Source organism: Ranitomeya variabilis, chromosome 5 (genome assembly GCF_051348905.1).
Source record: "Ranitomeya variabilis isolate aRanVar5 chromosome 5, aRanVar5.hap1, whole genome shotgun sequence".
Classification (NCBI taxonomy): domain Eukaryota; kingdom Metazoa; phylum Chordata; class Amphibia; order Anura; family Dendrobatidae; genus Ranitomeya; species Ranitomeya variabilis.
The window spans coordinates 451046188-451067974 of record NC_135236.1 but is presented as its reverse complement, the minus strand read 5'-3'; the positions used below and the strand labels follow the sequence as shown (position 1 = coordinate 451067974).

Genomic DNA, 21787 nt, shown 5'->3' with positions numbered 1-21787 from the left:
CTTGGCCTCCGATTTGGTGGGCAGGGACCCTCGGCCTCCGATTTGGTGGTCGGGGACCCTCGGCCTCCGCTTTGGTGGGCGGGGCCCCTCGGCCTCCGATTTGGTGGGTGGGGTCCCTCTGCCTCCAATTTGGTGTGCGGGGACCCTCGGCCTCCGCTTTGGTGGGCGGGGCCCCTCGGCCTCTGATTTGGTTGGTGTGGACCCTCGGCCTCCGATTTGGTGGGCGGGGACCCTCGGCCTCCGATTTGGTGGGCGGGGACCATCGGCCTCCGATTTGGTGGGCGGGGACCCTCGGCCTCCGATTTGGTGGGCGGGGCCCATCGGCCTCCGATGTGGTGGGCGGGGCCCCTCGGCCTCCGATTTGGTGGGCGGGGACCCCCGGCCTCCGATTTGGTGGGCGGGGCCCCTCGGCCTCCGATTTGGTGGGCGGGGACCCTCGGCCTCCGATTTGGTGGGCGTGGACCCTCGGCCTCCGATTTGGTAGGCGGGGCCCCTCGGCCTCCGATTTGGTGGGCGGGGACCCTCGGCCTCCAATTTGGTGGGCGGGGACCCTCGGCCTCCGATTTGGTGGGCAGGGACCCTCGGCCTCCGATGTGGTGGGCGGGGCCCCTCGGCCTCCGATGTGGTGGTCGGGGCCCCTCGGCCTCCGCTTTGGTGGGCGGGGCCGGGCCCCTCGGCCTCCGCTTTGGTGGGCGGGGCCGCTCGGCCTTCGATTTGTTGGGCGGGGCTCCTCGGCCTTCGATTTGGTTGGCGGGGCCCCTCGGCCTCCGATTTGGTTGGCGGGGCCCCTTATCCTCCGATTTGGTGGGCGGGGACTCTCGGCATCCGATTTGGTGGGCGGGGACCCTCGGCCTCCGATTTGGTTGGCGGGGCCCCTCGGCCTCCGATTTGGTGGGCGGGGACCCTCGGCCTCCGATTTGGTGGGCGGGGACCCTCGGCCTCTGATTTGGTGGGCGGGGCCCCTCGGCCTCCGATTTGGTTGGCGGGGCCCCTCGGCCTCCGATTTGGTGGGCAGGGACCCTCGGCCTCCGATTTGGTGGGCGGGGCCCCTCGGCCTCCGATTTGGTTGGCGGGGACCCTCGGCCTCCGATTTGGTGGGCGGGGCCAGGCCCCTCGGCCTCCGCTTTGGTGGGCGGGGCTCCTCGGCCTCCGATTTGGTTGGCGAAGCCCCTCGGCCTCCGATTTGGTTGGCGGGGCCCCTCGGCCTCCGATTTGGTGGGCGGGGACTCTCGGCCTCCGATTTGGTGGGCGGGGACCCTCGGCCTCCGATTTGGTGGGCGGGGACCATAGGCCTCCGATTTGGTGGGCAGGGACCCTTGGCCTCCGATTTGGTGGTCGGGGACCCTCAGCCTCCGCTTTGGTGGGCGGGGCCCCTCGGCCTCCGATTTGGCGGGCGGGGTCCCTATGCCTCCGATTTGGTGTGCGGGGCCCCTCGGCCTCCGCTTTCGTGGGCGGGGCCCCTCGACCTTCGATTTGGTGGGCGGGGCTCCTCGGCCTCCGATTTGGTTGGTGGGGCCCCTCGGCCTCCAATTTGGTGGGCGGGGACCCTCGGCCTCCGATTTGGTGGGTGGGGACCCTCGGCCTCCGATTTGGTGGGCGGGGACCCTCGGCCTCCGCTTTGGTGGGACGGGTCCGTCGGCCTCCGATTTGGTGGGCGGGGCCCCTCGGCCTCCGATTTGGATGGTGTGGACCCTCGGCCTCCGATTTGGTGGGCGGGGACCCTCGGTCTCCGATTTGGTGGGCGGGGACCCTCGGCCTCCGATTTGGTGGGCGGGGACCCTCGGCCTCCGATTTGGTGGGTGGGGTCCCTCGGCCTCCGATTTGGTGGGCGGGGACCCTCGGCCTCCGATTTGGTGGGCGGGGCCCCTCGGCCTCCGATGTGGTGGGCGGGGCCCCTCGGCCTCCGATTTGGTTGGCGGGGCTCCTCGGCCTCCGATTTGGTGGGCAGGGACCCTCGGCCTCCGATTTGGTGGGCGGAGTCCCTCGGCCTCCGATTTGGTTGGTGGGGCCCCTCGGCCTCCGATTTGGTGGGCGGGGACCCTTGGCCTCCGATTTGGTGGGCGGGGACCCTCGGCCTCCGATGTGGTGGGCGGGGCCCCTCGGCCTCCGATTTGGTTGGTGGGGCCCCTCGGCCTCTGATTTGGTGGGCGGGGACCCTCGGCCTCCGATTTGGTGGGCGGGGACCCTCGGCCTCCGATGTGGTGGGCAGGGCCCCTCGGCCTCCGCTTTGGTGGGCGGGGACCCTCGGCCTCCGATTTGGTGGGCGGGGACCCTCGGCCTCCGATGTGGTGGGCGGGGCCCCTCGGCCTCCGATTTGGTGGGCGGGGACCCTCGGCCTCCGATTTGGTGGGCGGGGACCCTCGGCCTCCGATGTCGTGGGCGGGGCCCCTCGGCCTCCGCTTTGGTGGGCGGGGCCGCTCGGCCTTCGATTTGGTGGGCGGGGCTCCTCGGCCTCCGATTTGGTTGGTGGGGCCCCTCGGCCTCCGATTTGGTGGGCGGGGCCCCTTATCCTCCGATTTGGTGGGCGGGGACCCTCGGCCTCCGATTTGGTGGGCAGGGCCCCTCGGCCTCCGATTTGGTGGGCGGGGCCCCTCGGCCTCCGATTTGGTTGGCGGGGCCCCTCGGCCTCCGATTTGGTGGGCAGGGACCCTCGGCCTCCGATTTGGTGGGCGGAGTCCCTCGGCCTCCGATTTGGTTGGTGGGGCCCCTCGGCCTCCGATTTGGTGGGCGGGGCCCCTTATCCTCCGATTTGGTGTGCGGGGACCCTCGGCCTCCGATGTGGTGGGCGGGGCCCCTCGGCCTCCGATTTGGTGGGCGGGGACCCTCGGCCTCCGATTTGGTGGGCGGGGACCCTCGGCCTCCGATTTGGTGGGCAGGGACCCTCGGCCTCCGATTTGGTGGGCGGGGCTCCTCGGCCTCCGATTTGGTTGGTGGGGCCCCTCGGCCTCCGATTTGGTGGGCGGGGCCCCTTATCCTCCGATTTGGTGGGCGGGGACCCTCGGCCTCCGATGTGGTGGGCGGGGCCCCTCGGCCTCCGATTTGGTGGGCGGGGACCCTCGGCCTCCGATGTGGTGGGCGGTGCCCCTCGGCCTCCGCTTTGGTGGGCGGGGCCGGGCCCCTCGGCCTCCGCTTTGGTGGGTGGGGCCGCTCGGCCTTCGATTTGGTGGGCGGGGCTCCTCGGCCTCCGATTTGGTTGGCGGGGCCCCTCGGCCTCCGATTTGGTTGGCGGGGCCCCTCGGCCTCCGATTTGGTGGGCGGGGACTCTCGGCCTCCGATTTAGTGGGCGGGGACCCTCGGCCTCCGATTTGGTGGGCGGGGACACTTGGCCTCCGATTTGGTGGGCAGGGACCCTCGGCCTCCGATTTGGTGGTCGGGGACCCTCGGCCTCCGCTTTGGTGGGCGGGGCCCCTCGGCCTCCGATTTGGTGGGTGGGGTCCCTCTGCCTCCAATTTGGTGTGCGGGGACCCTCGGCCTCCGCTTTGGTGGGCGGGGCCCCTCGGCCTCTGATTTGGTTGGTGTGGACCCTCGGCCTCCGATTTGGTGGGCGGGGACCCTCGGCCTCCGATTTGGTGGGCGGGGACCCTCGGCCTCCGATTTGGTGGGCGGGGACCCTCGGCCTCCGATTTGGTGGGCGGGGCCCATCGGCCTCCGATGTGGTGGGCGGGGCCCCTCGGCCTCCGATTTGGTGGGCGGGGACCCCCGGCCTCCGATTTGGTGGGCGGGGCCCCTCGGCCTCCGATTTGGTGGGCGGGGACCCTCGGCCTCCGATTTGGTGGGCGAGGACCCTCGGCCTCCGATTTGGTAGGCGGGGCCCCTCGGCCTACGATTTGGTGGGCGGGGACCCTCGGCCTCCAATTTGGTGGGCGGGGACCCTCGGCCTCCGATTTGGTGGGCAGGGACCCTCGGCCTCCGATGTGGTGGGCGGGGCCCCTCGGCCTCCGATGTGGTGGTCGGGGCCCCTCGGCCTCCGATTTGGTGGGCGGGGACCCTCGGCCTCCGATTTGGTGGGCGAGGACCCTCGGCCTCCGATTTGGTAGGCGGGGCCCCTCGGCCTACGATTTGGTGGGCGGGGACCCTCGGCCTCCAATTTGGTGGGCGGGGACCCTCGGCCTCCGATTTGGTGGGCAGGGACCCTCGGCCTCCGATGTGGTGGGCGGGGCCCCTCGGCCTCCGATGTGGTGGTCGGGGCCCCTCGGCCTCCGCTTTGGTGGGCGGGGCCGGGCCCCTCGGCCTCCGCTTTGGTGGGCGGGGCCGCTCGGCCTTCGATTTGTTGGGCGGGGCTCCTCGGCCTTCGATTTGGTTGGCGGGGCCCCTCGGCCTCCGATTTGGTTGGCGGGGCCCCTTATCCTCCGATTTGGTGGGCGGGGACTCTCGGCATCCGATTTGGTGGGCGGGGACCCTCGGCCTCCGATTTGGTTGGCGGGGCCCCTCGGACTCCGATTTGGTGGGCGGGGACCCTCGGCCTCCGATTTGGTGGGCGGGGACCCTCGGCCTCTGATTTGGTGGGCGGGGCCCCTCGGCCTCCGATTTGGTTGGCGGGGCCCCTCGGCCTCCGATTTGGTGGGCAGGGACCCTCGGCCTCCGATTTGGTGGGCGGGGCCCCTCGGCCTCCGATTTGGTTGGCGGGGACCCTCGGCCTCCGATTTGGTGGGCGGGGCCAGGCCCCTCGGCCTCCGCTTTGGTGGGCGGGGCTCCTCGGCCTCCGATTTGGTTGGCGAAGCCCCTCGGCCTCCGATTTGGTTGGCGGGGCCCCTCGGCCTCCGATTTGGTGGGCGGGGACTCTCGGCCTCCGATTTGGTGGGCGGGGACCCTCGGCCTCCGATTTGGTGGGCGGGGACCATCGGCCTCCGATTTGGTGGGCAGGGACCCTCGGCCTCCGATTTGGTGGTCGGGGACCCTCAGCCTCCGCTTTGGTGGGCGGGGCCCCTCGGCCTCCGATTTGGTGGGCGGGGTCCCTATGCCTCCGATTTGGTGTGCGGGGCCCCTCGGCCTCCGCTTTCGTGGGCGGTGCCCCTCGACCTTCGATTTGGTGGGCGGGGCTCCTCGGCCTCCGATTTGGTTGGTGGGGCCCCTCGGCCTCCAATTTGGTGGGCGGGGACCCTCGGCCTCCGATTTGGTGGGTGGGGACCCTCGGCCTCCGATTTGGTGGGCGGGGACCCTCGGCCTCCGCTTTGGTGGGACGGGTCCGTCGGCCTCCGATTTGGTGGGCGGGGCCCCTCGGCCTCCGATTTGGATGGTGTGGACCCTCGGCCTCCGATTTGGTGGGCGGGGACCCTCGGTCTCCGATTTGGTGGGCGGGGACCCTCGGCCTCCGATTTGGTGGGCGGGGACCCTCGGCCTCCGATTTGGTGGGCGGGGACCCTCGGCCTCTGATTTGGTGGGTGGGGTCCCTCGGCCTCCGATTTGGTGGGCGGGGACCCTCGGCCTCCGATTTGGTGGTCGGGGCCCCTCGGCCTCCGATGTGGTGGGCGGGGCCCCTCGGCCTCCGATTTGGAGGGCGGGGACCCCCGGCCTCCGATTTGGTGGGCGGGGACCCTCGGCCTCCGATTTAGTGGGCGGGGACCCTCGGCCTCCGATTTGGTGGGCGGGGACCCTCGGCCTCCGATTTGGTGGGCGGGGCCCCTCGGCCTCCGATTTGGTGGGCGGGGACCCTCGGCCTCCAATTTGGTGGGCGGGGACCCTCGGCCTCCGATTTGGTGGGCGGGGACCCTCGGCCTCCGATTTGGTGGGCGGGGACCCTCGGCCTCCGATTTGGTGGCGGGGCCCCTCGGCCTCCGATGTGGTGGTCGGGGCCCCTCGGCCTCCGCTTTGGTGGGCGGGGCCGGGCCCCTCGGCCTCCGTTTTGGTGGGTGGGGCCGCTCGGCCTTCGATTTGGTGGGCGGTGCTCCTCGGCCTCTGATTTGGTTGGCGGGGCCCCTCGGCCTCCGATTTGGTGTGTGCTCTGCCTGGGGCCACTGTGCTCTGCCTGGGGCCCCATATGCTGCCTGGGGCCCCTGTGCTCTGCCTGGGGCCCCATATGCTGCCTGGGGCCCCTGTGCTCTGCCTGGGGCCCCTGTGCTCTGCCTAGGGCCCCATGTTCTGCCTGGGGCCCCTGTGCTCTGAATGGGGCCACTGTGCTCTTCCTGGGTGTAGGACACTGGTGACGTCACTTATCTCCGGACATTACCTCCGGACATTAGCTCCGGACAATAGCTCCGGACAATAGCTCCGGACAATAGCTCCGGACAATAGCTCCGGACAAAGCCACGGAAGTTGGCACAAATTGCAGGAAGTAGTATTCTAGGCAATTATATATTAGATTCTATGGAAGCATGGTTGAAAAGCAATGTCTGACTTTCATTTGTTCATTTTCATAGCTATTTTATTTATTATTACTTTTGTCCGATTCAAGTTTTTTTCTGTGACCATTGTGTTTTTTTTTTGTCATTAAAAGAGGGGTACCAACAACTTTAGCCACGTTTGTATATATGTATACATATTAGTGGTTAAAGGGAATCTGTCAATGTGTTTTTGCTGTGTAGTCTACTGTATGTATTCCATACAATTTTGCACTCAAAAATTTAAATAGCACACCATCCCGTCCGAACAGTCGCTTTCCACCACATATGGGATATTGGTGTACTTGGGAGAAAATGCACAATACATTTTATAGTTCATTGTCTCTTGTTACACTTGTGAAAATGCAAAATTTGGTGCTAAAGAATCATCTTTGTAGGAAAAAGCTACATTTTCATTTTTTCCTTCCACATTGCTTTATATCATGTGTAGCATCTATTAAGTTATTAAACTTTTTGAATGTAGTTTTGAGCAGTTAGCGGGGAACAGTTTTTAGAATGGTGTTACTTTGGGGTACTTTTTGTCATTTAGGCCCCTCAAAGTTACTAGAAATGTTATGTGGGCCTTAAAAAATGATTTTGTAAGTTTTGTTGGAAAAATGAGAAATCGCTGATAAACTTTTAACCCTTCTAACTTCCTAACAAAAAATACATATTTTAAAAATGATGCCAATGTAAAGTAGATACATGGTAAATGTTATTTATTAACTATTTTGTGTAGCATAACTCTGGTTTAAGGGCCAAAAAAATAAAAGTTTGAAAATTGCCAAATTTTCGCAAATTTTAAATATTTTTACAAATAAATGTAAGCTATATCAAACAAATTTTACCACTATCATGAAGTACAATGTCATAAAAAAAGAATCTAACCGAATTACAATATGTCATGTAAAAATTATCAAACCGAGGTTAAGAACACAGCAGTTGTTCGAAACGCGTCCGGTTTCACTTCCTGCACCCATTATCCCCAATAATGCCTATGCCATGGCATATTTTAGTATTGCTATATCTATTTTAATCTTGAAATAAAGTATTTGATTTTATGGATTTAAGCTGGATTCACTTCCTTCACAAGTAATACCAAGATCTGGAAGAGACGAGACTCCAGATACTCACCTACTTTCCATCAAGGATGTGCTGAATTTTTTTGTTGCTTATGGAAAAAAAACAATCTCAGAATCACTGGAGTATGTTGAATCATTCCAGACTTATTGACTCATAAAGTTACACTGGTCACAACTGAAAAATTGGCCTGGTCATAAAGGTAAAAACAGACTGGGGGATGAAGGGGTTAAATAGGTCTTTTTGGTAGTATAGTCCCTACAGGTACAACAGTCATATATTGTGATTCATTTATTTTTTTTACTTAATTTCCATTGTAAACAAACTGGTAACAGATGGTAGAAAAAAGTCCAGGAGATAGTAGTGAAAATTATATACAGTAATAAAATAATATATCATACCATTAGATTGTTATTGTATTTGTCTGAAATTTACTACAGAAGATTTAAAGCGCGAACACTTCAGAATTTTCCAAATTTCTGCATACATTTTATTGAAAACTATATACGATATTCACACACATCCTAATTATATATAAAGAGAACTAATAAAAAATTAGACTTTCTCATTATTTTATTATTGAGAAAAACAATGCAATCTCACATGTCTGTGAATGGCAAAAGTATGTGAACTAGAGATGGGCAGACACCTAGATGTTCGGATCCGGCGGGTTTGGCCAAACAGTTACAAAAAGTTTGGGTTCGGGTACCAGAACAGTACCCGGACCCAAACCCGGACCCCTTTCACTTGAATGGGGGGCCCAAACATCCAGTGTTTTTGCTGCGCTGTCATGTGCATGGCAGTGTGGCAAGCACCGCTTCTGATAGGCGGTGAAATCCGATCAGAGAGTCGCGGTTCCCACACTGTCAGAAGACAGCGTGAGCACTCATCTGTGATCAGTCACTGGTGTGACAACTGCTCCCATCATCCGACACCTGCTACCGCTAATAACAGCGAGAGCAGGAGCGGTGGATGGGAGTATTCATCAGCGGCTTCTGCGCTGTAAATAAATAATTAAATAAATAGACCCGTAGAAGCGCTGTGCTTAGCGCGAAACGGTTGCCGTCGTCGTCCCCTGCTCACCTCTTCCCTCATGCACACACCCCCGTTGCCGTGAAGATGTTGTCTTCAAGTTTTGACTGCTGAATAAAGGATCGTCTTTTCACCGCAGTGGTGAGTGCTGCCGCATTTTTTCTCTTTTCTATACATTTGTACAGACTTTGTTTCCTGCGAGCACCGCCCATATTTTCTGAGGAGTATTCATCCATTCATCCACACCGCAAGTGAACGATTCGTTCCTCGCTCATATCACATTGGCTGTGCGGCTTTGTTTTTTCTCTTTTTTCGTGAAATAATTAAATAAAACCCGGCGTGAGTTCCACTATATTTTTGTTAACCAGCCAGGCAAAACTCACAGCATTATTTTTTAATTATTTAAATAAATAATTTTGCAAAATGGCGTGGGGTCCCCCCATTTTTGACAACCAACCTTGCTAAAGCAGGCAGCTGGGGCTGGTATTCTCAGGCTGGTAAGGGGCCAAGGATATTGCCCCCCCAGCCTAAAAATAGCAGCCCGCAGCTGGCCAGAAAAGGCACATCTGTTGGATACATCAATTATGGCACTTTGCCTGGCTCTTCTCACTTGCCCTGTATCGGTGGCAAGTGGGGTGATAGTTGGGGAGGGGGTTGATGTCACCTTTGTATTGTCTGGTGACATCAAGCCCCGAGATTAGTAATGGGGAGGCGTTTGTAAGACATCTCCATTACTAACCCCATAGTCACATTGTATGAAAACACAGGCACCAAGGGTACCATCTCACAGTGGCACTTTTGTCGCTACGACGGCACGATCCGTGACGTTCCATCGATATCCATATGATATATCGCTGTGTCTGACACGCAGCAGCGATCAGGGACCCTGCTGAGAATCGTACGTCGTAGCAGATCGTTTGGAACTTTCTTTCATCACTGGATCTCCCGCTGTCATCGTTGGATCGGTGTGTGTGACACCGATCCAACGATGCGTTCGCTTGTAACCAGGGTAAACATCGGGTTACTAAGCGCAGGGCCGCGCTTAGTAACCTGATGTTTACCCTGGTTACCATCGTAAATGTAAAAAAAACAAACAGTACATACTCACATTCCGGTGTCCGTCAGGTCCCTTGCCGTCTGCTTCCCGCACTGACTGACTCCCGGCCGTAAAGTGAAAGCACAGCACAGCGGTGACGTCACCGCTGTGATCTGCTTTCACTTTACGGCCGGGAGTCAGTCAGTGCGGGAAGCAGACGGCAAGGGACCTGACGTACACCGGAATGTGAGTATGTAGTGTTTGGTTTTTTTTACATTTACGACGGTAACCAGGGTAAACATCGGGTTACTAAGCGCGGCCCTGCGCTTAGTAACCCGATCTTTACCCTGGTTACCCGGGGACCTCGGCATCGTTGGTCGCTGGAGAGCTGTCTGTGTGACAGCTCTCCAGCGACCACACAACGACTTACCAACAATCATGGCCAGGTCGTATCGCTGGTCGTGATCGTTGGTAAATCGTTTTGTGAGACGGTACCCCAAGAATGAAGTCCTTTATCATGTCTCTCTCACCCAGACTTTATGTATCTCACTCCCTCCACAAGTTCACTGCAGACCCGCAGTTCCTTATCTTATCTGAGGGATGAGTCACAGCTCTTGCTGACAGCTCCTGCAGAGATAATGCTGATCGTACACTGTTCCTACTTTATGTCTTTGCAGTCTCTGATACTCTGCCTGAGCTTTTCTCCCACATTTTACTCCTCTCAATCTAGGATCTGTTCTGAAGCAGTACTGCTTCTGTTAGCAAATCCTAATGACAGGAGACAAATCGACAGCCGATGGCTCCATGAAAATTGCAGCAGAACACTCCCACTACTGTGAATTGTGCAGGCCACAGAGGCGTGCCCAGTTCACAGCAGTGACTGCTCCATTACAATAGATAGGGTCAGCGGCGGTCTGTTATCTCCAATGACCATGGGGTGCCATATTATGACACTGATAGTGTCGTGCTGCTGCTGTGAAAGCAAGATTTCAGCCTCCAGTGTCTTCTTTAAACTCCTATAACACACAAACTATGTTTCAAATGCAATAAAATCTTGGTTATAACAGCATGTTATGCTACATTACATTGATGTATTAATGATCTACAAATGCGGTACCTTCCCTTTAAGAAAGCAATTGTAACATCAATTGATCTTCACAGTGCTATTGAATAAATAAAATATTCAACATTATCTTTAAACAGAGAGATGGCGAAGGAACACTTAGCTAAATTAAATGATTTGAAATCTCCTAGTTCAGATGAATTACATCTTAGGGTACTGAAAGAGTTAGCAGACGAAATTGCAGAACCACTAACCAGAATATTTGAAAACTCCTGGACAACAGAACTCCCAGAAGATTGGAGAATTGTAAAAGTTAAATGTTGTCCCTGTGGATTGGTCCTCGAGCAAGGTCCTGTCTGACTGGATTTAAGTGAAATGCATAAACGGTTCTCTGGAGAGTACACCAGCGTGCTAAGATCACTTATGTGATATGTGTGTCTGGAACATTATACTAGTGTGGACTTGTCTGCGTGTCCTCTGGGCAGGCGTATAGTCTTTGGAATTCCCGCATCTCTGGAGAAGAGCTTGGGTGAATTCAGGGCTAGTGTATAGCCTTTAGAATTCTGGCACCTCCGGAGAGTTTGTGCGTGTGCATATGCTGAGACTGTGTCCACTACCTGTTCCCTTGCCCCTGAGAGGGTTGCGTTCACCTGTGTAGTAACAGGGAATTTCACGTAGCGCCATTTTCATTAGTGTGGCATCTTGCTGTGCAATACTGACTAGGTACAGCTGTATTTCCATTTATACCCCTCTGTGAAACAGAGTTGGGAAATTAGTTTCAATTCACACAGGGTGACCTTTAACCCCATGTGTTTTCGAGATCACTTGCTGCACGCTTCCTTCATTGTTTACTAGCTGCTGTTTTCCATCCATGTCCACCGTTCCTTTGCACGGTGGACCCTGGGTTGCGATCGCACTTCATCATCATCATCCGCCAACCCTAACAGTATCTTAGTGCCAGGGTCTGGCTAGCATTTGTGGACAAGCAGCATTTACAGCATTACATCCAGTAGCTGGAGGGCAGTTTGTCCGCTCTTGAGCGCACAACTATAGCAGTGGATGTTATCGCAGTAGCGGCTCAAGCAGCTAGTTAGGCTGTGACTAGAGTGTCTGCTGCCACCCCTGCTCCATCTCTCATACAATTCCCCTTACTCGATAAGTTCTCGGGTGTTAGCAAAGCCTGTCAGGGATTCGTGAACCAGTGTGCTATTTATTTGCAGCTACTGGCATCACGTTTCCCATCTGAGCAGGCCAAGGTGGGATTTGAGGTCTCTTTATTGACAGACAGAGTGTTGGAGTGGACTATGCCGCTGTGGGAGAGCAATGATCAGGCGGTCCAGAGCATCACTGATTTTCTTGGTCATCCTGAAACAGGTCTTCTTAGGTCCTTGGGTTACCTATGACACCCTGCTCCAACTCTTGGCATCAACCCAGGGCTCCTCCACGGTCAGCTAGTTCGCCATCAAATTTTGGACTCTTGCAACTGAAATGGAGTGGCTGGATAAGGTCCTTAACCCTGTATTTTGGAGGGGCTGGCTGATCATGTAAAGGATGCACTAACCACTTGGGAGATTCTCGTCACACTGGAGGACGTAATATCTGTCTCCACCTGCATGGACCTTCGGAATGCCGAACGAAGGTTGGAGTGAGGTCAGTGTAGGCAGAGGATTCGGTTGACTCCAAACTTTGCCAAACCTCTGGAATCTCGACCGTGTCTAGTGACTATCGGAGGAGGCTCACTAGACAAGGCGATGTCCTCCAAATTGACTTTCAAGGTGACTCTCTCTTACTGGTTGATCTCTCATACTATGGAGGTTTGCGTGGACTCCAGAGTAAAGGGCAATTTTTTGTCTTCTGCTTTCTCTCAGCGGCACGCTATACCTCTAGTAATGTTCCCCAGGCCGATCACCATCCAGGTGGTAAATGGGTCTGCACTATCCTCTCAGGTCACCCATCAGAACATTCCCCTCTCTCTTGAAATTTCTCCAAGACATCAAGAGTTAATTTCTTTGCTGGTCATTCCTGAGGGTATAGACTAGGTACTTTTAGGTATACCTTTGTCACCTCACCATTCTCCTCACATTGACTGGGCCACTGAGAGCATACTAGGATGGAGTAAGTCATGTGAGGGACAGTGTCTGAAGGCCCAAGTTCAGGTCTGATCCTCTGAGGTCACCACCAATCTAACCCCTCTTCCTAAACATTTTTGGAAATAAGCGACGTGTTTTCTAAAAAAGCCATGGAACCTCTTCCTCCTCATCGTCCCTATGACTGTCCTATAGACCTCATCCCGGGATCAAAGCCACCTTGGGGGCGTGTCTACCCTTTGTCTCTCCAGGAGACAGAGGCTATGACTCAATACATCAAGGAGAATATGGCTAAAGGTTTCATTAGGAAGTCTGTGTCTCCTGCTGTGGCTGGGTTCTTCATTGTTTAGAAGAAGAACGTTGAACTTCGTCCATGTATTGACTATAGGGGGTTGAATGCTATCCCTATCAAGAATAAACACCCTTTGTCGCTCAACTCAGAGCTCTTTGACAGACTGAGAGGGGCAAGGGTATTTTCTAAGTTAGATCTACGTGGTGCCTATAATTTGATTTGTATTCGTGAAGGGGATGAATGGAAGAACTCGTTTAACACACGGGGCGGTCATTATGAGTATCTAGCAATGCCGTTCGGTCTCTGTAACGCTCCCACCGTCTTCCAAGACTTTGTTAATGACATCTTTCTTGAGTTACTATCCTCCTCAGTAGTAGTGTATCTGGATGATATACTTATCTACTCTCCAGATATTGCCACTCACCGAAGAGATATCTGTAAAGTCTTTGAACTACTACGTGCTAATTCCCTTTACGCTAAGTTAGAGAAGCGTGTGTTTGAGCAGGAATCCTTTCCTTTCCTGGGGTATATTATCTCAGCCAAAGGATTGGCTATGGATCCTGACAAACTGGAGTATGTGATGAACTGGCAAGAGCCACATTCCCTTAAAGCGGTTTTCGCTTCATGGGATTTATCAACTATTATAGTCAGTTCATCCCTCACTTCTCTACCTTGGTAGCTCCTTTGGTAGTCCTCATCAAGTCCTTCTGGAGAATGAAATTTCCATCTCCAAAAAGCTTGTCAGCAGAAGAAAACATGAAGTGCTCTAAAATTTCGTGGTAGACTACTGTGTCACTGACTTAGTGAATCAGGGAAAAGTGGTAGATATTGTATACCTTGACTTCAGCAAAGCATTTAGTCAAGTATCTCATACTATCCTTATTGAAAAATGACCAAATATGGGATTGACAAGGCTACTGTTAGGTGAATTAATAACTGGCTCAGTGGTCATACTCATTGAGTGGTGATAAATGGTTGCACATCCAATTGGAAGAGTGTTTCAAGTGATGTAGCGCTGGAGTCCTGGGTTCAAACCCCACCAAGGACAACATCTGCAAAGAATTTGTATGTTCTCTCTGTGCTTGCGTGGGTTTCCTCCGGGTACTCCGGTTTCCTCCCACATTCCAAAGACATACTGATAGGGAATTTAGATTGTGAGCCCCATTGGGGACAGCGATGATAATGTGTGCAAACTGCAAAGCGCTTCGGAATATGTTAGCGCTATACAAAAATAAAGATTATTATTATTATTATGTACCACAAGGCTCTGTCCTGACCCAGTGTTGTTCATCATTTTTATAAATGACCTAGAGAATGGAAACTGGATGTAAAATAATCAGAGTTGCAAACAATGCAAAGCTAGGAGGGATAGCTAGCACTAGATCAGACAGAGAAAGGATTCAGAAGGATCTAGATTAGCTTAAACAATAGGCAGCAACTAATAGAATGGTATTTATCAGGGAGAAATGCAAGATTCTACGTCTGGGCAAGAAAAATGAAAACTACATCTACAGAATGGAAGGAATAGAACTAAGCAACAGCACATGTGAAAAAGACTTTGGTATACTAATAGATCACAGACTACACGTGAGTCAACACTGTGATGCAGCAGCAAAAAGGAAAACACTGTTCTAGGATGTATTAAGAGAAGAATAGTGTCTAGATCACGCAAAGTAATTATCCCTTAATCGCTATCTGAAAATATCTGAAGGGATGTAACAGTGTAGAGGAATCTTCCTTATTCTCATTTGCAAATGGAAACACAAGAAGCAATGAAATGAAACTGAAAAGAAGATACAGATTAGATATTAGAAAACAGTTTTTGACAGTGAGGGTGATCAATTAGTGGAGGAGGCTGATAAGAGAGGTGGTGAGTTCTTTCACTGGAAGTTTTCAAACAGAGGCTGGACAGACATCTGTCTCAGATGGTTTAATGAATCTTGCATTGAGCCGGATGTTGAACATAATGACCCAGTAGGTCCCTTCCAACGCTAACATTCTACGATTCTATGATATGAAATTTGAACTGCATTACTTCTATATAGAGTTTAATTGTAAAAATGAAGGTACTTTGCCCATAAGATAGCCAAGTTTTGAGAACCCATCAGTCACAACAAGGTGTCCTACTTTGACGAAACCCTAAACTAATATCATGCCGCCTCTCCAGGGCTAAAAACTGACACATTTAGGCCAGTTTCACACGTCAGTGGCTCCGGTACATTTGGTGACAGTTTCCTCACGTACCGGAGACACTGACTCATGTAGACACATTAAAATCAATGTGTCTCTGCACATGTCAGCTTGTTTTCACGGACCGTGTGTCCGTTTGAAAAACACGGAGACATGTCAGTGTTCATGGGAGCGCACGTATCACACGGACCCGTTAAAGTCAATGGGTCCGTGTAAAACACGTACCGCACACGGATGCTGTCCGTGTGCCGTCCGTGTGCGGTGCAGGAGACAGCGCTACAGTAAGCGCTGTCCCCCCAGCTTGTGGTGCTGAAGCCGCCATTCATTTCTTCTCTCCTGCAGCGTTCGCTGGAGAGAAGGAATGAAAAATCTTTTTGTGTGTGTGTGTTTAAAATAAAGTACCCTGTAACCAAAACCCCCTCCCACCCCCACCCACCCCCTGTGCGCCTGCCCGCTGGAAATAAAATACTCACCGGCTCCCTCGATGCTTCCTCTCAGCGCCGCAGCTTGTCCTGTATGAGCAGTCACGTCATGCCGCTCATTACAGTGATGAATATGCGGCTCCACCTACCATAGGGGTGGAGCCACATATTCATCACTGTAATGAGCGGCACCACGTGACCGCTCATACAGGAAGAAGCTGCGGCGCTGAGAGGAAGCATCGAGGGAGCCGGGTGAGTATTTTATTTCCAGCGGGCGGGCGCACAGGGGGTGGGAGGGGGTGGGAGAGGGTTGGTTACAGAGTACTTTACTTTAAACACAAAAAAAATGATTTTTCATTCCTTCTCTCCAGCGAACGCTGCTGGGAAGAAGGAATGAATTCCGGCTTCAGCACCAGATGCAGGGGACAGCGCTTATCTCTAGCTCTGTCTCCTGCACGGTCCGTGTGGTACCCAGTCGGCACACGGGCAGCACACGGCTGCCGCACGTGTGCCACACTGATGTGCCACGTGAGCACACGGACACACGGACACGGATAACTCCGGTACCGATTTTTCCGGTACCGGAATTATCTGGACTTGTGGGACAGGCCTTAAAGGGTAGGTAGGATCCAGCATTGATCTAAATAGCCTTATGCTGATGGGAGGAGTGCTCTGTCAGAAAAGGAGGCAGTCACCTCCAAAGTGAAAAATGCAATTGTGAACAGGTGCAAGCTGCTATGATGGCATAATATACAAACAGAAAAATATAGCACACTTTGAAGCACCAATGTGTTAACTACACTGACATATACAGTTGTGCTCAAAAATATACATACCCCGTTTGTTTGAGTATCCCAGAATGCATTGGGATTCTCAAAACAAAGTCTCATCAAAAAGGAAGTGAAAAAAATTGAAAAGCAGCTAGATAGTGCATTTAGGGAAAGATAGGGAATTTTTAATACAAGTATACTAGAAAATAGTTTAGCTTATGGTACTAAATAGATAGGGATTTATGATGAAAATTACTTTGGACTTCGCATCACCCCTTTTACTCTAGTTAATATTTCCACACCTCTGTTGTCACGATTAATTTTTGGATTCGTGACAGCTCTGGCTCTGCTTTAATTTAAACTTTATTTTTGCTTTTGTATCAGCAAACGTTAATGTCAGTTTCCTTGCTGGCAGCTGCTGTGTTGCTGGTCAGCTGATGTGGGTGGTGACCACTCCCACCATCCTTTAAATAGCCACATGATGCATCAGCTGACTGTTGGTGATAGAGTTTTTTCTCTGCAGACCAATCAATGAGGTGGGAGCTCTCTGGTGTTAGCATGTATCAGCTGCTTGAGGTCCTGGTTCTGAATCCTTTGCTGTGTGGAGCATGCAGCAGAAGCTTGAAAGCCAAGTTTCCTTATTCCCTGTCTTTGTCTGTCTCGTGCTTGTCACTATCCCCTGTGTTTACACCATCTGCAGTGGTGAGGCTAGCGTCCTTGCTGGCTAGTGCACTAGCAAAGGGTATACTGAGGTGAAAACTAGAGAAGAGCCACATGGTGGTGGGGGGAAGGACCGGCGTAGGGCGTTAAGTGTTATGATCCGGTGACCTTGGAGCCGCATGAGACTTTCTCTGGAGTAGGTGGTACCTGTACTGACCGCAAACCCTAAACTGACACCGCAACTAGAAGTAGCCGTGGGGTGTACCTAACAAGTCCTAGACACCTCGACACAGCCGGAGGACTAAATACCCCTATAGATGGAAATGGGAATTCTATCTTGCCTCAGAGCAGAACCCCAAAGGATAGGCAGCCCCCCACAAATATTGACTGTGAATATAAGGGGAAAGACACACGCAGGCAGAAAACAGGATTTAGCAAAAGAGGCACTACTAGCTAAATAGAAACGGATAGGACAGAATTCTAAGCGGTCAGTATTAAAACGCCAAATAATATCCACAGCAGATAATACAAATATTCTACATCTAACTAAAGACATAGAATGTATATCTGCATCTCCAGAGAATCCAGCATGACTGAAAAATCCAAACAAAGTCTAAGCTGGACAAAAACACAATGAATTGCACTGAATTGTAAAGCACACTGCATGTGTGCTGCAGAGACAAGAAACCAGACACTTATCTTAGCTGAATTGACAGCAGGGCATGAGGAGCCAGACAGAGATGCAATCCCTCCAAGAACAATGGACAACTGACAAGGACTAATGGATCCTGCACACCTAAATACCTAGTAGAGCTGCAATCAGCAGAAACACCTGCCCTGGATTACAACCCAGAGACAACTGCACTACCACCAACAACCACAGGAGGGAGCCCAAGAGCAGAATTCACATCAGTTAAGGGAGCTTAGGGATAGGCACAGGCTGAGTTAGGAGGTGCCCCATCCCTTGTTCCCTATTGTGAGGGCCTTCCCATTTTTCCATCCCCGTTGTTGGTGTTCGTTGTGCCGTCCACTGGACCGACCGTTTGGGGTCATAACATTTCCCTTGTTGTTTGTTACATTATCACCAACCTGTACTTTTTTCCAGTAAACCCATGGCTCAGGCTGAGGCTTTTTCTCGCTTGATCCGATCCCTCATGCATGAGGTTTCTGAGTTGCGGATTCAGGTGGTTCTGCAGCTTCAGCAGGTGATGAGGTTCTTGGTCTCGATTTAAACCCTAGCCCAACCGGAACCTAAAGTATCTCTCCCTGACAAATTTTCTGGAGGGAGAGATAAATTTATGGTATTCAAAGAAGTCTGTAAATTGTCTTTAAGGCTTTGCCCTCGTTCTTCAGGGAATGAGAAACAACGTTTGGAGATTATAGTCTCCCTTCTCAAGGGTCATCCCCAATCCTGGGCCTTCTCCCTGCCAACCGATTCACCATCGTTCCGGTCTGTGGATGAGTATTTTGCGGCTTTGGCACTGGTGTATGGGGATCCTGATGGAATTTCCCTGGCTGTATCTAGACTCCATAAAATCAAGCAGGGGGGCCGGCCAGCTGAGGAGTACTGCTCGGAGTTTCAGAGATGGGCCACTGACACACAGTGGAATGACCCTGATCTTAGAAGCCGCTTCTGTCAGCTAGGCTTCAGGATACTCTGGTGCAGTATACTTCTTTGGGTCATTGGAGGCCGCCATTGTCTTTGCTATCCGAGTGGATAGACGCCTCAGGGCGAGACAAACCGAATCTACCCCCTGTTGTTCTTTCTGGGGAAGAATACACACTGGTGCAGATGGACGAACCTATGCAGGTGGAAAGAGCCTTCTCTCAAACTAGGTTGCCTGCGGATCTCCGTGGGACGGGGGCATGATTTTTTTTGGTCAGACTGATCATTTCATCAATGTCTGCCCAGCTCGCGCCAAAGTATGTACTCCATCTCAAAAGCTGTGTCTCACTGGTCATGTGGAGAGAGACGACCAGGGTGTGTACATTTCCTCCACCTTTGCATCTCAGTGTACCAGTCCAGCTAAAGTGGTGGTTGGTGGGGAAACTGAGACTATTCCAGTACTTGTGCATAGTGGAGCTGGAGTCAATTTGGTGGATTCTCGCTTTGTTCAGACCCATGGTCTGATCAGTAGGATGCTGGCGTGACTCATTACCGTTCGGGCAATTGACTCTGTTTCTCTCAGCCAGGGGAGGGTGGCCCAAATCGTAGATAATATTAACCTGCATATAGGGACTCTTCATGAAGAGTCCCTGTCGTGCTACGTCTTGAAGGGTATGCCAACTCCCATCGTCTTAGGCCTTCCCTGGCTGAAGAGTCACAACCCGGTCATAAATTGGTGATCCAGGGAAGTAGTCAGTTGGGACCAGTCTTGTAAGGACTGCTGCCTGGGTGCTACGATCTCTGCCATCCTTCCCAAACCTACCCCTTCTTCTCCAGAGATGGCAGCTAAGGTGCTACCCGGGAGGAGGGGCAAGACTCAGCCCTCACGACAAGCAAATCCTGAGTCTTTTAGTCCTCACAGGAGGAGGTATTAGGGGAGTGTGGAGGTACCCTCTGTGTATAGCGAGGGTGTGAGTCTGGTGACACAGGGGGATGCCTCACAGGAGGAGTTATTAGGGGAGTGTGGAGGTTCCCTCTGTGTATAGCGAGGGTATGAGTCTGGTGACACAGGGGGATGCCTCTGTGGTCTATTCCTCAGGGAAATTACCATTTGTTGGCAAACACATGCATGGAAATAAATGTTCAGGTCTGGACCTGTGTATGAATGAGTACATGTGGGTGTCCCCTAAAAGCATCAAGTGGAAGTACGCACCTTGGACCTGGAACTCTAGGGTGATCGGGCCGTATCGGATGTCCGTTGTTCTCAGCCCTAGGACCTTTCAGTTGGAGCCACCCCCAGTAATGCAAGTACAGAACATATTCCACAGGTCATCGCTCTGTTGTTTTTGTTGCACCTCCAGAGCCTATGTTATTTCCATCACCATCGAGCTGCGTTTGCCTTATCCCTCATTCCCTATTGTGAGGGCCTTCCTCCCCCTTTTTCCATCCTCATTGTTGGTGTTCATTGTGCAGTCCGCTGGACCGACCCTTTGGGATCGTGACATTTCCTTTGTGGGTCGTGACATCTGTGCTGTGTACTATATCTTCAATGCTTATTTTGGTTGCACATTCCAGCTGGCAGGATCTGTGGACTCTGGTTATGTGACTCTGATGACATCATCACAGGTCCTTCTGCACTTCTATGTTGGAGCCTGCTTATGATTGGTCAGTGTCATACAGGAAGCAGAATAATAATGATACATTTTAATTCTATAGCGCAATGTTTTACATTTCAGAGTTCACTTGTACAAACAATAAAGACATAACAGAGTAAACACTTAATTCAACAGAAACCAAGAGGAGTGAGGAAGAGGAGTGCGCAAGCTTACAATCCACAAGGTAGAAGTTAAAGCGAACCTGTCACCAGGTTTGGCCGATATAAGATATGGCCACTGCCTTTCAGGGCTTATCTACAGCATTCTATAATGCTGTAGATAAGCCCCCGGTCTGACGCAGGCAGCGGGAAAGGTCAGATAGGTCCAGCACCTGCTCACTGCAATACTTTACTCTGCCCTCAACAGGGCAAATAAGTACACCTGCGCAGGAGCGCAATGCCGGGGAGTGATGAAGCAACAGGTGGGGGCGGCATCGCAAGAAGATGGGAGGCGCCGGACCTGGACCTTCGATATCCATCAGACCAGAACGCACCGGACTGCCCCACTGGGTGAGTATAATAAAACTTATTTTTCTTATCTTGCAGGTCAGACCAGGGGCTTATCTACAGCATTGTAGAATGCTGTAGAAAAGCCCTGAAAGACAATGGCCGTATTTTATATCGGCTGACTGCTGACTGGTTTGCTTTAATGCCCTCAGTTACACCCATTTGGACCCCTAAAGTTGACTCATTAAGTGCCAAATATTTGAATGCAATATTTCTGCAGGCACTATTACATAGTGACCCCAATTCATCAAAGCTTTTATGTCCAAAAAGTGGTATAAAACCTTTGAAAAGTTGTAACTTTTTGGTACAACTTGTAGTCCCACCAAAATTTTGCAACTTTTGGCATTTTTACACCAATTTCTCCCAGCTACACCAAAATGAGTGAAGCTGTGGTAGGATAGGGGCGAAGCGGGACTGTGAGGCTGTAAAAAGGTGGCACGGGGTGGTAGTTGTGGGTGAGTCCACTTAAAGTCACAGTCCACAAGCACCCAGGCCCCTGGCACATAAAACACAAACTAGCTAGATGCGACCCCAGGTGATTTACCTCTTCTCCACAGTCACTGCAGCAAGGGCTATCAGGATCCAGGAACACAGCTATAATCTAACAGGAAAAACTATTTATTTTTGCATAAAAGGGGTAGGAAAAAGGTAGAAAAAGTAGTTGCAGCAAATCTGATAAAACTTCCTGCTCTTTCCCTGTTACTCTTCACCATATCAATGGCAGCAATGGCGGCAGCAATAGTGACAGTCCACAGTGACAATCCTTAAGCCGATTTCTGGACGCTTATAGTCCTCAGCTGGGCAATACTCAGTCCTAGTGCCCGCTTCACTGCCCTTGGATCCGAGGCAGCAGTTTCTGTCCCCCTCCTGGAGTTTGGCAAGCTCCCGATCACTGCTGAGCACCTGCCTGGGCAAACCTGCCCGGGGCACTGACTGGAAGCCGGAGCTTTCTGCTGCTTTTAGGCTGCTGGTCCAGCCCAAAAGCTTAACTCCTTGTTGTCCCTAAGCTAATACAATACACATAAACAATTTAAAGGGAACTTCACACAATAATACAATGCAAACATAGCA

At 52.5% G+C, this 21787-nt stretch overlaps 1 protein-coding gene across 1 annotated transcript in view; it reads left to right on the top strand.

Moving 5' to 3' along the window:
* The window catches only part of PLXNC1 (plexin C1), a 551210-nt gene that overhangs the window by 300832 nt on the left and 228591 nt on the right, over window positions 1-21787 (top strand). The gene's annotated exons all lie outside the window — the stretch shown is intronic.